The 13,553-nt window shown below is 37.7% G+C and overlaps 1 long non-coding RNA gene across 4 annotated transcripts in view; it reads left to right on the top strand.

Annotated features, from left to right (window-relative positions):
• The window catches only part of LOC147363002 (uncharacterized), a 42,162-nt gene extending 32,311 nt beyond the window's left edge, over positions 1-9,851 (top strand). For 2 of the 4 annotated variants that reach the window (XR_015135876.1, XR_015135874.1), the window contains exons 6-8: positions 8,563-8,599; positions 9,105-9,205; positions 9,442-9,565. This is a non-coding gene — a long non-coding RNA (uncharacterized LOC147363002). Of the gene's footprint in view, positions 1-8,537; positions 8,600-9,104; positions 9,206-9,441 lie in introns of all 4 variants that reach the window. The other 2 variants (XR_015135877.1, XR_015135875.1) reach the window with 2 other exon arrangements.
• The last annotated feature ends 3,702 nt before the right edge of the window (positions 9,852-13,553 follow it).

The raw sequence follows: 13,553 nt of genomic DNA, 5'->3' as shown, positions 1-13,553 counted from the left end.
TGGATTGCAAGTGGCCGCAGGGGAATCCAAGATGTGGGTTCTAGCCTGAGATCTGCTTCTTGGTGTGACCTGACCACGGGACACTTGCCTTTCTTCCTGGAGAGAGCAGGGTCGGGTCTCTGAGGTCTCATCTAGAGCTGGCATTATATGATCTTAGACTTGGCTTTTTTTTTTTTTTTTTCTTATTGAAGTATAGTTGGTTTACAATGTTGTGTTAGTTTCAGGTGTGATTCAATTACATGTATATATTCTTCAGATTCTTTTCCCTTATATGTTATTACAAAATGCTGAGTATAGTTCCCTCTGCTATACAGTAGGTCCTTGTTGTTTATGTATTTCATGTATATAACCCGCCCCTTTCCTTTTTGGTAACCGTAAGTCTGTTTTCCATGTCTGTGGGTCTATTTCTGTCTTGTTTTCTTATTTGTTACAAATAAGCTCACTTGTATCTTTTTTGTTTTTAAGATTTTACTTATAAGTGATATCATATGATATTTTAGATTGGGTCAGAAAATGTACTTGAATTCTCCCCTCTTCTGGGCCAGGTGTGACTCTGTCAACTGCTTTTTAGGAAAATTATTCATTACTGTTATTTGACCAGCTCTTTGTATCTAATTCTCTTTTCCAATTGTTTTTCTATATATTATTTTTTTACTTCCAGTTTTACTTCTGTTCTCTTTTCCCTTTGGTTTCTTTTGCGAGACGAATTTTACTTTCATATGATTATATAATATAATATGCTGCCTTTCGAGTACTTATTTTCCCCTTTTCCTTGAGGTTTGATCTTTTCTTGCCTGATATAACGTGAGATACATTTTAGGCCCTTTATAAATATTTCTTGATTGATTGGTTTAATAAGACTCCTCGTGTTTCTGACCTCCCATCTTCTCGTTTTGGCTTTGGTTTCTACGCCAGCTCCTGTGTTTTTGGAATTGTAGTTAAAGCCATCCTTCACCTCTTATAACATGAACAGTGGATCAGGCGGATTGCAACTATGCAACCTCTAGCCTTAAATCCTCAATTCTTAGGGGGCTGACTTAAAGGATGACTCAGTCTCATTTCCCTTGCTCCCATCCAAAATGAACAGGAAACATAAAAGGTATTCAATATACTGGATAGCAGTCAAACTTCTAATAGTTCGGCTGTGCTAGAAAAATGAAACCTTTTTGTGTCAGAAACTCCCAAACACTTTCTTTTGGTTCCAGCTTGCAAGAATATAAAATGAGAGTTTTCTGTGCTAAGAGTTACACATGTTCTGAAATAACAACTCACTGGAGAGATACAGATAAAAATCTGTAGAAGTATAACCTCACATTAAATCCACATTTCCTTGTACCATAGAACATTAAAAGAATTTAATAGCTTGGAGAAAATGTTACTCATTGCCCATTATCTTGCTACTAATCTATGTATTTCTATGAAAATGTGATAAATTTTATACTATGCTAAGCACATTTTAGCATATACTTAAATGGACTATTTATTTTTTAAATTCAGAAAGCAAATGATTGGTTTTCGTTAATTAACTTTTTATTAAGTGGAACTCACAATAGAATAAAACAGAAAAAAGTTGTTTTGCCCTATCCAGTATTATTTAACTTACTCTGAGATTCTCTGAGAATGCTTGTATGTCTTAAAGTCTCTCCATACTTTGTTTCACCATTCTGCCGTTTTGAATTTCTTTCAAGGAGGCATTAAATTTTGTTTTGAAAAACCAAAGAATTGATTGCTGCTAGTGGCTAATTCTGGAGAAGGCAATGGCACCCCACTCCAGTACTCTTGCCTGGAAAATCCCATGGACGGAGGAGCCTGGTAGGCTGCAGTCCATGGGGTCACTAAGAGTCGGGCACGACTGAGCGACTTCACTTTCACTTTTCACTTTCATGCATTGGAGAAGGAAATGGCAACCCACTCCAGTGTTCTTGCCTGGAGAATCCCAGGGACGGGGGAGCCTGGTGGGCTGCCGTCTATGGGGTTACACAGAGTTGGACACGACTGAAGCGACTTAGCAGCAGCAACAGCAGCAGCAGTGGCTAATTGCAAGTAACACCCTTGTCTTAGGAGACCTTATAAACAACAGCCACAACTTCCTGATGGAGTGGGAGTTTTGTAAGTTGAAGATCCCCTGTAGAAGGCAACGGCTACCCACTCCAGGCTTCTGGCCTGGAGAATTCCATGGACTATATAGTCCATGGGGCCACAAAGAGTCGGACATGACTGAGCGACTTTCACTTCACTTCACTTCACATGGTATTTCCACAATATATTTTCCAATCTCATTAGAATAAATTTGACTTGTAAAATCTTCAGGAACATGTATGCTTGTTGGAAATGCCATTGGTACATTACGGCATCTGCAATGTATAATTTTTTTATTATCTATTTAATACTCATGTTACTAGGATAAGTCTTGCTCAAGGAAACAGAGATGTTATAATCTAGAAAGTTATAGACATTAAAAAAATGTGAATGATGGAAACTAATGAACTGAACTGCGTAAACCCTGACTTTATAGTAGTACTCTTTTAGGTGTATAAAATTAAATAAAAAGATGAATCAGAATCTTTCAGAAAATTTGCTAATATATGTCATTATATGTCAATGTTATAAAGTGCAAAATAATTTTTCTCCTCCAATTTAGCAAACTATTGTCCAATTTAAAGCAGTTTGATACCTATGATTTACACATTTTGTTCATGAAGAGCTAGCACGTAGAACTTTAAGTGGTATGAAATTCTTTTTTAGAGACAGGAAGCAGAATGATGGCCATTTTTGCTGTAGGTAAAAAGAGGTTATATTATTCCTCAACCCATCTTTTGAGGAAGATCTATGTCCTGGCTCTTTTCCTTCCAATCAAGTTGGAAAGTATGGAGACATTATACATTGTTATTATAAATACATATATTGTATTAATGTAGTAGTCTGTTCAACCTTGGTGTCTACCAGCACTCATTATGTTGCAGTATTTTAGGAGGACCTTTACAACCTTTGTTAACATGTATTCTAAAAGAAGTACTATTAATGCTAAGCCTGGAAGTCCTAAAAGGTGCCTTGTCCACTAAAATGGAGTTCTATTGCAGGGAATACAAGTGATCTTAGGCTCTATGTGAAAAAATATGGACGAGTCACCTGATGGAAATCAAACAACCATGACAAGGAGAAGGGTCTGCAGTTTCCCTTTCAAATGGTGTGAAGACTTCAAGTCAATAAAGTATCCTAAAATAAGTCACAAAATAGGTGAAACCCCTAGGATCTTACCAAGAATAAGTGAAAACTGCTCTGTTAATACATTTCTTCCACTCTGAGAATGCCCAGTAAAGGAACTCCCATAAAGAATGACCTAACATGTATACCTGTGGCTGATTCATTTTGATATTTGGCAAAACTAATACAATTATGTAAAGTTTAAAAATAAAATAAAATTAGAAAAAAAAAAAAAAAAAGAATGACCTAACAATATGAAGACAGGAGCCTCCTTGAAGAAGAATCAACAGCCATAACAAATATGAAAGTAATGGCTCTGAAATCAGACATTATAGAATAATCTAAACAGGACTATATAATCGTTATGTTAACTGATTAGAGATAAGGAATAGAAATCACAAAGAAACCTCAGAAAATCATGGATGAAGAAAAGCTGTACTTGAAAAATAGCCAAATAGATGTTACGGAAATGAAACAAAACCATTGAAATTTTAAAAATCCAATGAGTTATTATAAAGCTATGCTAATTTGAATATTGATAAATATAATGGTGAAACAGAATAGAGAACCCAGAAACATACCCAAGCATGTATCAGTTTAGTTCAGTTGCTCAGTCATGTCTGACTCTTTGCGACCCCATGGACTACAGCATGCCAGGCTTTCCTGTCCATCATCAACTCGCAGAACTTGCTCAAACTCAAGCATATATGGAGATTTGTTACTTCACAGAGGAGGCATTACAGATCAGGAGAAGAAAGATAAGAGTATTCAGAAAGTGTCTCGGTGTTGAATGATAGTCAAACAGAAGAAAGAAATTTGGATCTCAGCTTTAGACCAACCACTGAATCAAATCCATCTAAATTTACCTAAAAGTAAAATCCAAAAATTTTAGGGGAAATTATAGGAAAATATGTCAGAGTGAAAAGAATTTCTTAAAATAGTCACAGAATAAAATCATTAAGGATGGATAGGACAACTAGATACCCACAGGCAAAAGACTGAAGTTGGGTCCTTTACCTCACATCACATACAAAAATTAACTAAAAAATTAATCAAAGTCCTAAATATGAGAGTTAAAACTATAAAACTCTTGAAAGAAAAAAGGCAATGCCTCCTTAGAAATGACATCAACTCAGAAAGAATGAAAGAAACAGACTGGACTTCATCAAAATTAAAGATGTGCTTCAAAGGACATATCAAGGAAGTAGAAGAAAATATTTGCAAACATATATCTAATAAAGTGCTAGTATCCAGAATATGGGCTTCCCAGGTGGCACTAGTGGTAAAGAACCTGCCTGCCAATGTAGGAGAAATAAGAGACACAGATTTGATCCCTAAGATCCCCTGAAGGAGGTCTTGGCACTCCACTCTAGTATTCTTGCCTGGAGAATTCCATGGACAGAGAAGCCTGGTGGGCTACAGTCCATAGGGTTGCACAGAGTTGGACATGACTGAAGCAACATGGAAAACAAATTTATGGTTACCAAAGAGAAAAGAGGGGACGAGGGATAAATTAGGAGTTTGAGATTAACATATACACACTACTGTATACAAAATAAGTAAATAAGAACCTACTGGATAGCACAGGGAACTATATATTCAATATCTTGTAATAACCTATAATGGAAAATAATCTGAAATATATATATATATATGTGAAAAAAAGTGAAAATGTTAGTTGCTCTGTTGTGTCTGACTGTTTCCAACCCAATGGACTTGCAGCCCACCAGGCTCCTCTGTCCATGGAATTCTCCAGGCAAGAACACTGGAGCGAGTAGCCACTCCCTTCTCCAGAAGATCTTGCTGAGCCTGGGACTGAACCCAGGTCTCCCTCATTTCAGGCAGGTTCTTTATCACCTGAGCCACCAGGGAAGCCATATAAATATATTATATATACACACACACACAATGCATCACTTTGCTGTACACTTGAAACTAACACAACATTGTAAATTATACTTCAGTTAAAAAAAAGAATAGATATTGAGAAAAAACTAGCAAGCCTTTACATCTGACAAACAATGAAGATAATGTGATATCATAAAATTTACAGCAAGTGCTATAAGCCAGGTCTGTGAGCTCCGTATATTTCTTCTTGTTTCATCTTCACTACAAGCCTAGGAGTTAAGTATTCTCATAAGGACCCAGTTTAAGATGAGGAAACTAAGACTCATTAAGGCAGAATACCAGGGTGAAGGTCATTCTATGCTGGAAGAACTGGAGTCCCATCATTCTGATCTCAGAAGTGCCTGGAAGTATCCTGGTTCCAGTCCTGCAAGTTCCAAGTTCCCGGACACGTGTCAGTCCTGGGACAGTGAGGTCAGCCATGGGAGCCCAAGCCTATTAGGGCAGACGTTCACTTAAAGTTTGTTGAATGGTTAATTTAATGAATGTTGTTTATTATTTTTCATAAATGTTAAAGATTTGCAATATATTAAGAATACAGCTTTTTATATTATATATATTTTTCTTTTGTCATTTTTACAACTTTTTTTGATATACAGGTATTTTAAAGTTTTATGTGTCAAATTGTTCTGTTTTTCCTTTATGGTTTCTTCCTTTGCTTTTATGTTTAGATATTCTTCCCTACCCTACACACGACAAGTTATATTTTCTTCTGGTTCTTTTATAGTTTATGTTGTAATTCAAAGTAAGTTGGGGATATGCAGGAATGGGAAAGACTTCCATGCACATTTTCCTGGTTTGGGTGAGTGTTTCAGAACTGTGAGCATTATGTTTGAAATGTTCATCTCAGGAACTGATTTAAAATCCATAACTTAAGGGAATGAAACGCTTTCCAATGCATTCCCAATGTGCAGCACACGTGTATCTGCCCTGCAATTGGCAATCATGTCAAAATGTGTCAGCTCATTTCATATTCTTTTCAACTATCCTTTGATTAAGGGAGCGCTGTATCAACGTAAGTAAGCCCGCAGTCAAATCTACCTTCAAATTATTAGCACCTGGTGAGAAATGTCCTTCCCATTCTAAACACCAGTTCATCATGTCTTATTTGTAATTCACTTGATGATTTTGATATATCATTATAAATACTATATGTGACTAAGTCTTTACACTGAAGCTTTGTTCTTATAATAACAGCAGAAAATGTGAATTGCATACTGTGTTCCTGATACAGATGTGTGGATTCAGACCAAGCAGGTGTGGTACTGGGCTGAGATGATAAATCACCAGTCCCAAACGTCTTTGTTGGCAAACATAATGTCATTAATGCTTTCCTTGTACCATTGGCTCTAACTTAGTTTTCTAGCCAATGCAATGGGAAAATATTTGTGAATTCAGTTATTAAACAGTACAATAGAAATTATTTTGTTAGAAAACAAAATGAATGTTCTAGTCCAGGCATCAGCAAACTTTCTGGGAAGAGTCAGATGGTAAGTATTTTAGGTTTTGCTGGCCATAGGATGTCAATTACAACTCCTCCCCTCTGCATTTGTAGCAGCCCTAGACAGAACATAGACAGACAGGCGTGGCTGTGTTCCAATCCAACTTTATTTACAAAAGCAGTTGGTCTGAATGGTTTGGCCCCTGGGTTGTAGTTTTCCAACTGCTGTAGAGTCAGAGATTTCATTCCCTTACAACTGAATATTTCTTATTGAAAGGTGAGCATTAGTTACTATCCTGGAAAATATTAAACAAGTGCTCCTATCATTGGTAGTTTAAGGCTTTGACTTCAATGTCTTAAGGTTAAATTGGAAAGCCTTTTGAAAATGTTTTGAAGAATCATGATGTAAACATGGAGTTGTTTGTGAGAATAGGTTATATCAATCTCAAATGAAAGGTTAGTGTCTCAGAGCTTCTTTGATATTAGTGGCTCATTACTTTCTTCCTAAACAAATATTTTTGCCTTCTGCCAGAGAGCTGAATTCAGCTGTTAATTCCAATGGGGTTCAGACTTAGATGGAGGGAAACATATGGGTACCATACTTTTGGTAGAGTGTGTCTCTATGTAATCACAAAATTTGAATATCTTGAGAAGGAAATGGCACCCCACTCTAGTATCCTTGCCTGGAAAATCCCATGGATGGAGGAGCCTGGTGAGCTGCAGTTCATGGGGTCGCTAAGAGTTGGACAAGACTGAGCGACTTCACTTTCACTTTTCACTTTCATGCATTGGAGAAGGAAATGGCAACCCACTCCAGTGTTCTTGCCTGGAGAATCCCAGGGACGGGGGAGCCTGGTGGGCTGCCGTCTATGGGGTCGCACAGAGTCGGACATGACTGAAGCGGCTTAGCAGCAGCAGTAGCAGCAGAGCTCTGTGTTACAACTTTGGATGGTCTGCTCTAATGCACAAAGTTTCTGCATCACAAAGGTGGCAAATGCAAAACATTCTCAGTATCATTACCTCATGCTTTAGTAAATTAGAAAGAGTGACTTTTGCTTCTGTTTTGATAAATTCTCTCACCGTACAGAATGTGATCTGTGGGTCAGTTGCTGATTTGCTACAATCATATTCCCAAACTACAATTTTTGGGTGTGTATATATATATATATATATATACATGTAAAAATATTTGTAGTTTTTGAGGGGGTTGATAATATATATATATATATGTATGTATGTATAAAGTGAAGTGAAAATCTTTCAGTCGTGTCAGACTCTGCAACCCCATGGACTGTAGCTCTCCAGGCCCCTCTGTCCATGGAATTCTCCAGGCAAGAATGCTGGAGTGGGTAGCCATTCCCTTCTCCAGGGGATCTTCCTGACCCAGGGATCGAACCTGGGTGTTCTGCATTGCAGGCAGATTCCTTACTGTCTGAGCCCACATGTATATGTATGTATACAGACATGCTTTGTGTATTTACATATATAGTTTAAAAATCAGTCTCTTACAGACTCCCAAATATTCATGAATATTTACTCCTGCCAAATTTCAATGCTATCAGTGCTTAAGACAGGTTGGATTTCATACTTTCAAAACTTCCCTGTCTGTGATAAGTCTTTTGTTGTTGTTGTTCCTGTATTTTGTTTGTTTTTATACTCTTGGAAGGGACTTTATTATTCTTTGGTGGTTGGCTTGTTTTTGAAGATGTCCCCAAAGCCACTGGAGATAACATATAATGAGTAAGGTAGATGTTTAAGTTGGGGAATGGATCTTTGTTCAAAAATAAGATATAAAGTTAAAGTAACGGTACTGATTTTTTAATGTCTTATGATGCAGCTTTAAAGGAATTTTTGAATATTTTAAGCAATGGAAATATTACTGAAATATGTATTGCCGCTTTAGATTAATTATTGGAGGGCAATTTTCATTTGGTTATGGAAACTACCAGCTGTATTAAGTCTTATTACTTGTATTCATACCTTGTAGAAACATGCTTCTCATTCACCCTTAGGAGGATAACTTGGACCAATACAAGGAGCTGTCAACAGGTTTGTAATGTGTGTCTCTTTCAACAAATCTATGGACGCTTTAGTGCTAATTTCACAAACTCTCGCCAGTCCAGCTTGGTGAGATTTAATGACAGAAGTATCCCTCCTGAGTATCTATAACTTCTATGGCCCTTTGTGGGTGGTGTTCTGGGGCTGACCTGTGAAGGGGCAAGAAAATAATTCTTAATTCATTTCATGATGGAGCCAAGTGTTGAAAGAGACAGCTGGAGGCTCCTGGGGAGAATAGAGGCACAACTGAGAGAGAGAGGAGAGAGAAGTACTCAGAGGGACAATACTTGGGATTATTCTGATTTAAGATAGATTTAATTTGAGGAACGTAAATTCTGTGTTAATAGTAGAAACAGAAGTAACCATGAATAAGTTCAAGTTGAAACAACAGGGCCTTTCTTTGGTATGTTTCTTTTTCTCTCTTAAAACATGCATGTGCTACACCCACCCCCCCCACAAATACTAAAATTTATTGTTAATTTTCTAATTGCAAAAGAAATACATACTTATGAGGAACATTTTTAAAACAAAGAAGTAAAATGAAGAAAAAATTACCCATCATTGATCACACAGAGATATTAGTGGTGAAACTTAAAGGTATGCGTTTTCTCAATTATCTCTTCTTCCTCCTTCCTGCCTCCCTTTCTCTTTTGTCTTCCTTTTTTTAAAATAACATTTCTATTGATTGCTTTTTTAAAAAAGAGGATCTATCACTTTAAATAGGATATTTCATGAATTGCATGTCCTATAACAATATATCTAAATATCTCCAAGTGTATCTCTTTGTCAATGGGCATTTTTCCCAACATAATTTTAAAAATAATTTTAACTAGGTCTATTCTTCCAGTCCATTCTGAAGGAGATCAGCCCTGGGATTTCTTTGGAATGAATGATGCTAAAGCTGAAACTCCAGTACTTTGGTCACCTGATGCGAAGAGCTGACTCATTGGAAAAGACTCTGATGCTGGGAGGGATTAGGGGCAGGAGGAGAAGGGGACGGCAGAGGATGAGATGGCTGGATGGCATCACTGACTCGATGGACGTGAGTCTGAGTAAACTCTGGGAGTTGGTGATGGACAGGGAGGCCTGGCATGCTGCGATTCGTGGGGTTGCAAAGAATCGGACACGACTGAATGACTGATCTGATCTGATTTGATTCTTCCAGTTATAAATGCAATACATATTTATTGTGAAATAATAGAAAACATACAAAAACAAAAGATAAAAATCATCTTTAGTACTACTACCAGAAGTTGCTTACATTTTTCCATGGGGAATTTGAAGGAGGGTATTTATGGTAAAATAAGCTTGGGAAATTTTGGATTAAATGCACTTAAACAGGTTTTCTTTCACTGTAGGACTTCTCAACACCTTTAATATGTTGAAGTGTATTATGGTGCTCATAAAAGAGAGATGAAATAGTTTCCTCAACTTATTTGACCTAAGAATGTTTTATTCCAATAGATATTTTCTTTCTTCAAAACACATGTTAGTAAACAATGTTTTTTACACACACACAGAGGCATATTCACAGTCTTTATATACTTGTTTCTAAATATACTTGAGTAAATTCCAGAAGTTGGCGATGGACAGGGAGGCCTGGCGTGCTGCAGTCCATGAGGTCGCAGAGTCAGACATGACTGAACGACTGAACTGAACTGAAATATACTTGTTGTAAATTGTTTTTAAAAATAATAGGATAATAAACACATCTTGGATGTCTATTCACATCAATAAATGGAAATTCACGTCATCACTTTTAATGGCTTCAAAATCTGCCCCTGGTTTTATGCATCCTGTTTCTAAATAGCCTTTGTTTCCACTTTTTTTTACATTTGTAGATTATACTGAAATCAAAGCCCTATACATCACTTTCTTATAAACTTGCCAAATTATTTCCTTAGGTGAAACTTATAAGAAAGAGATAATATAAGACTTTTAATTTGTCTATATTCCAAGATTAGTTTCTTTACTCAAGAATTTAGCATTTTTTTATATTAAAAACAGAATGAGAGTTTAGTTGAAGTGTATGCTTATCAGCAATGATCTAACAGGAGCAAAGTGGGCTATCAGAAATATGGTTTTTAAAATGCTTGCTGTTATTCACAAGACTACTGTGCATTTATAAAGGAGTAGTTATCAAAATGTCTTTTGGGTATGAAAACTGAGAGCTTCCCTCCTTAGAAAATAAAGTAAAAAAGCCAATTCCAAAAATGTTATCCCACTCAACTTCTGGTAGAGAATCAAAAAGCTTAGGAGGAACAATAATTTCTCAGTTTTAAGTGAAAGGGAAATACATTTTAAATTCAGGTTAAGATACAGAAATAGATCCCTAGTGTTTCTCTTAGTGATCTGCCTCTTCTTGTTAATTAAAATGTAACGTATTCTATCCAGTATTTTATTAGAATTATGACTCCATTCTATCAAAGATCCCATAAGATATTTCACTGGAGCTTACAGAAACTGGGGTTTCATCTTGCTTAGAATCAAAATTCAGAAAGCACATCTGTTTGATCAGATTCTCTCTGTCTGAATATTGGAGTCTGCATTGAAGCTTTTGAACAATTATACACAGGGCTGAGCAAAGGCTATTATTTGCTTATGTGGTAGATTGAGATCAAGAATGTTAATGTTATCTCCAAGAAGACTTTTTAATTTATATCAAAATTGTATAAACAGGGTCACCAGGGCTAAATGGGATGTCAATGACCTATGAAGATGAGAAAGTAAACAAAAGATCTTAAAATAAGCTCGTAACCTGAACACCTCGAGCGTTGTTGTATATTAAAAGGCAATTGCTTACATAAAGAAAGGGAAAATTACTTAGTGCTAATTCTGTTTGTGACAGGCTCCTTCTTCTTCAATCCATCAGCAGAATGGTGGTGGATGGGGGTTTCACTCTGCCTGTTTTGAAGGGCTGTGAAGAAAACCAATGTGAGCTGTCCTTTACAAGCATCCTGGCCCTCAGATGTCTATCCATTTCCTTTATGGGTTAGCTTCAGGCTAAGTTCTTTCTTCAGTAGAGGTTTGTGGAGATAAGGGGGACCTGAGTAAGATTAAAGGAGTAAGACGTGGTTGGCAGGAAGAGATGGGTAAGTTCACTAAGGTACACGTTCAAGGATTTCTTTGAAGCCTAAACGTCCATCTTCCAAAGGAATTTCAGCCAGATGGGGAACAAATGGGAACCTGTCTTTAGGTGGATAACCCACAGAGTTTGGGTTCAAGAGTAGAGGGATGAGGGGGTCCGAAAAATGTCATGAAAAAAAGGACCATGAAAAAAAAATAGAGTCGATTTTTTAAAATTTTGGGTTAGTGGATATATGTAATTAGAGATCTGAAATGGAGACAAATTAAAAACTCATTGGGCTTCCCTGGTGGCTCAGCGGTAAAGAATCTGCCTACAAAGCAGGAGTTGCAGGAGCCACAGGTTTAATCCTTGGGTCAGGAAGACCTGCTGGAGGAGGGCATGGCAACCCACTCCAGTATTCTTGCCTGGAGAACTCCATGGACAGAGGAGACTGGCGGGCTGCAGTCCTCAGGGTCTCAAAGAGACGGACATGACTGAAGTAACTTAGTACATGGCACAGGAGTAGACAGTCTGCTCACAAGAAAGAAAAGATGTATGAGGACTCCATGCTGACCAGGTTGTGGCTCCAGAGAGAATAGAACCTAGAGAACAGAACCATTATGTACATGGTTCTGTGGTTACACTTTTAGAATTAGACCCAAGCTTTTCTAGTTACCCTGTGTGACCCAGGAGAAGTAATCTAAGCTCTCTGTGCTTGACTTTTCTCATCATTAAAATGAGAGTAAGAATGGTAGCTACTTGCCAGGTTAGTTGTAAGGTTAAACGAGTTATTACCTGTAGAGCATTCAAACAGTGCTTAATATATAAGAAGTGCTCAGTGAATGCTAACCGTAAATTTTAACATTTGAAGATGCACTAAGAAGGTTAAGAATATCCTGAAAGATAGCTATTCTGCTGCCTGCCCTTCCATCTGAGAGCTTAATTTATGTGGTTCTTTTTAATACAATTTTATGATTTTAATAATACAATTAATTCATTTAATACATGAGTATAATTTTATTCATTTATTTGGCTGTGCTGGGTCTTCATTGCTGCCCAGGCTTTTCTCTAGCTGTGGCAAGTGGGGGCTGCTCCCTAGCTGTGGTGCCCGGGCTTCTCATTTGGTGGCGTCTCTTGCTGTGGAACCCAGGCTCTAGGGCACTTGGGCTCCGTAGTTGCAGCTCCTGGGCTCTAGAGCACAAGCTCAGTAGTTGTGGCACTCAGGCTTAGCTGCCCCGCAGTGGAATCTTCCAAGACCAGGGATGGAACCCATGTCTCCTTCATTGGCAGGTGGATTCCTTACCACTGAGCAACCAGGGAAGCGCTACGTGGCTCTTGATGACTCTTTGATCTTTAGGAGTCATGTTTCAAAATGTGAACTATCCATAGGGTCTTACCCAAAGCTGCTCTCAATTAATGAACACTTGAGCAAGGATCCGTTGGCCAGGCATACTGCCTGGGTGGGGGATCACTCCAGGGAAGAGGAAGAGGTGCTGGACAGTGGGAAAGCTTCTGAGACAAACTTAACTCATTCACACCAAACTTAACACACCAGGTACAATTTTTCCAATTGTGAGGAAATTCTTAAGTTTCTAGCAGTTCAGTCCTAATCAGCAGAGAAAGAATGTGCCCCTATTGTTCTGTGAGAAAACAGATGGTTAGGATACATTTTCTGGCTCCTTGATTGAACCCTAGGAAGAAAAAAACGTGTCTCATTCAAAAGAAGTCATGGGGACTTCCCCGGTGGTTCAGTGGTTAAGACTGTGCTTTTAATGTAGGGGGCGCAGGTTTGATCCCTGGTTGGGGAACTAGATCCCACACCATGCGACTAAAAACAAAAACAAGTCATGGAAGGGCAGGGACTCTTGAAAAAGTGGT

This window comes from Bos grunniens, chromosome 11, assembly GCF_055505025.1.
Source record: "Bos grunniens cultivar Pamir isolate PY7600 chromosome 11, Bosgru_T2T1.0, whole genome shotgun sequence".
In the NCBI taxonomy this organism is placed as follows: Eukaryota; Metazoa; Chordata; class Mammalia; order Artiodactyla; family Bovidae; genus Bos; species Bos grunniens.
This window is presented reverse-complemented; position numbering and strand designations above follow the sequence as displayed.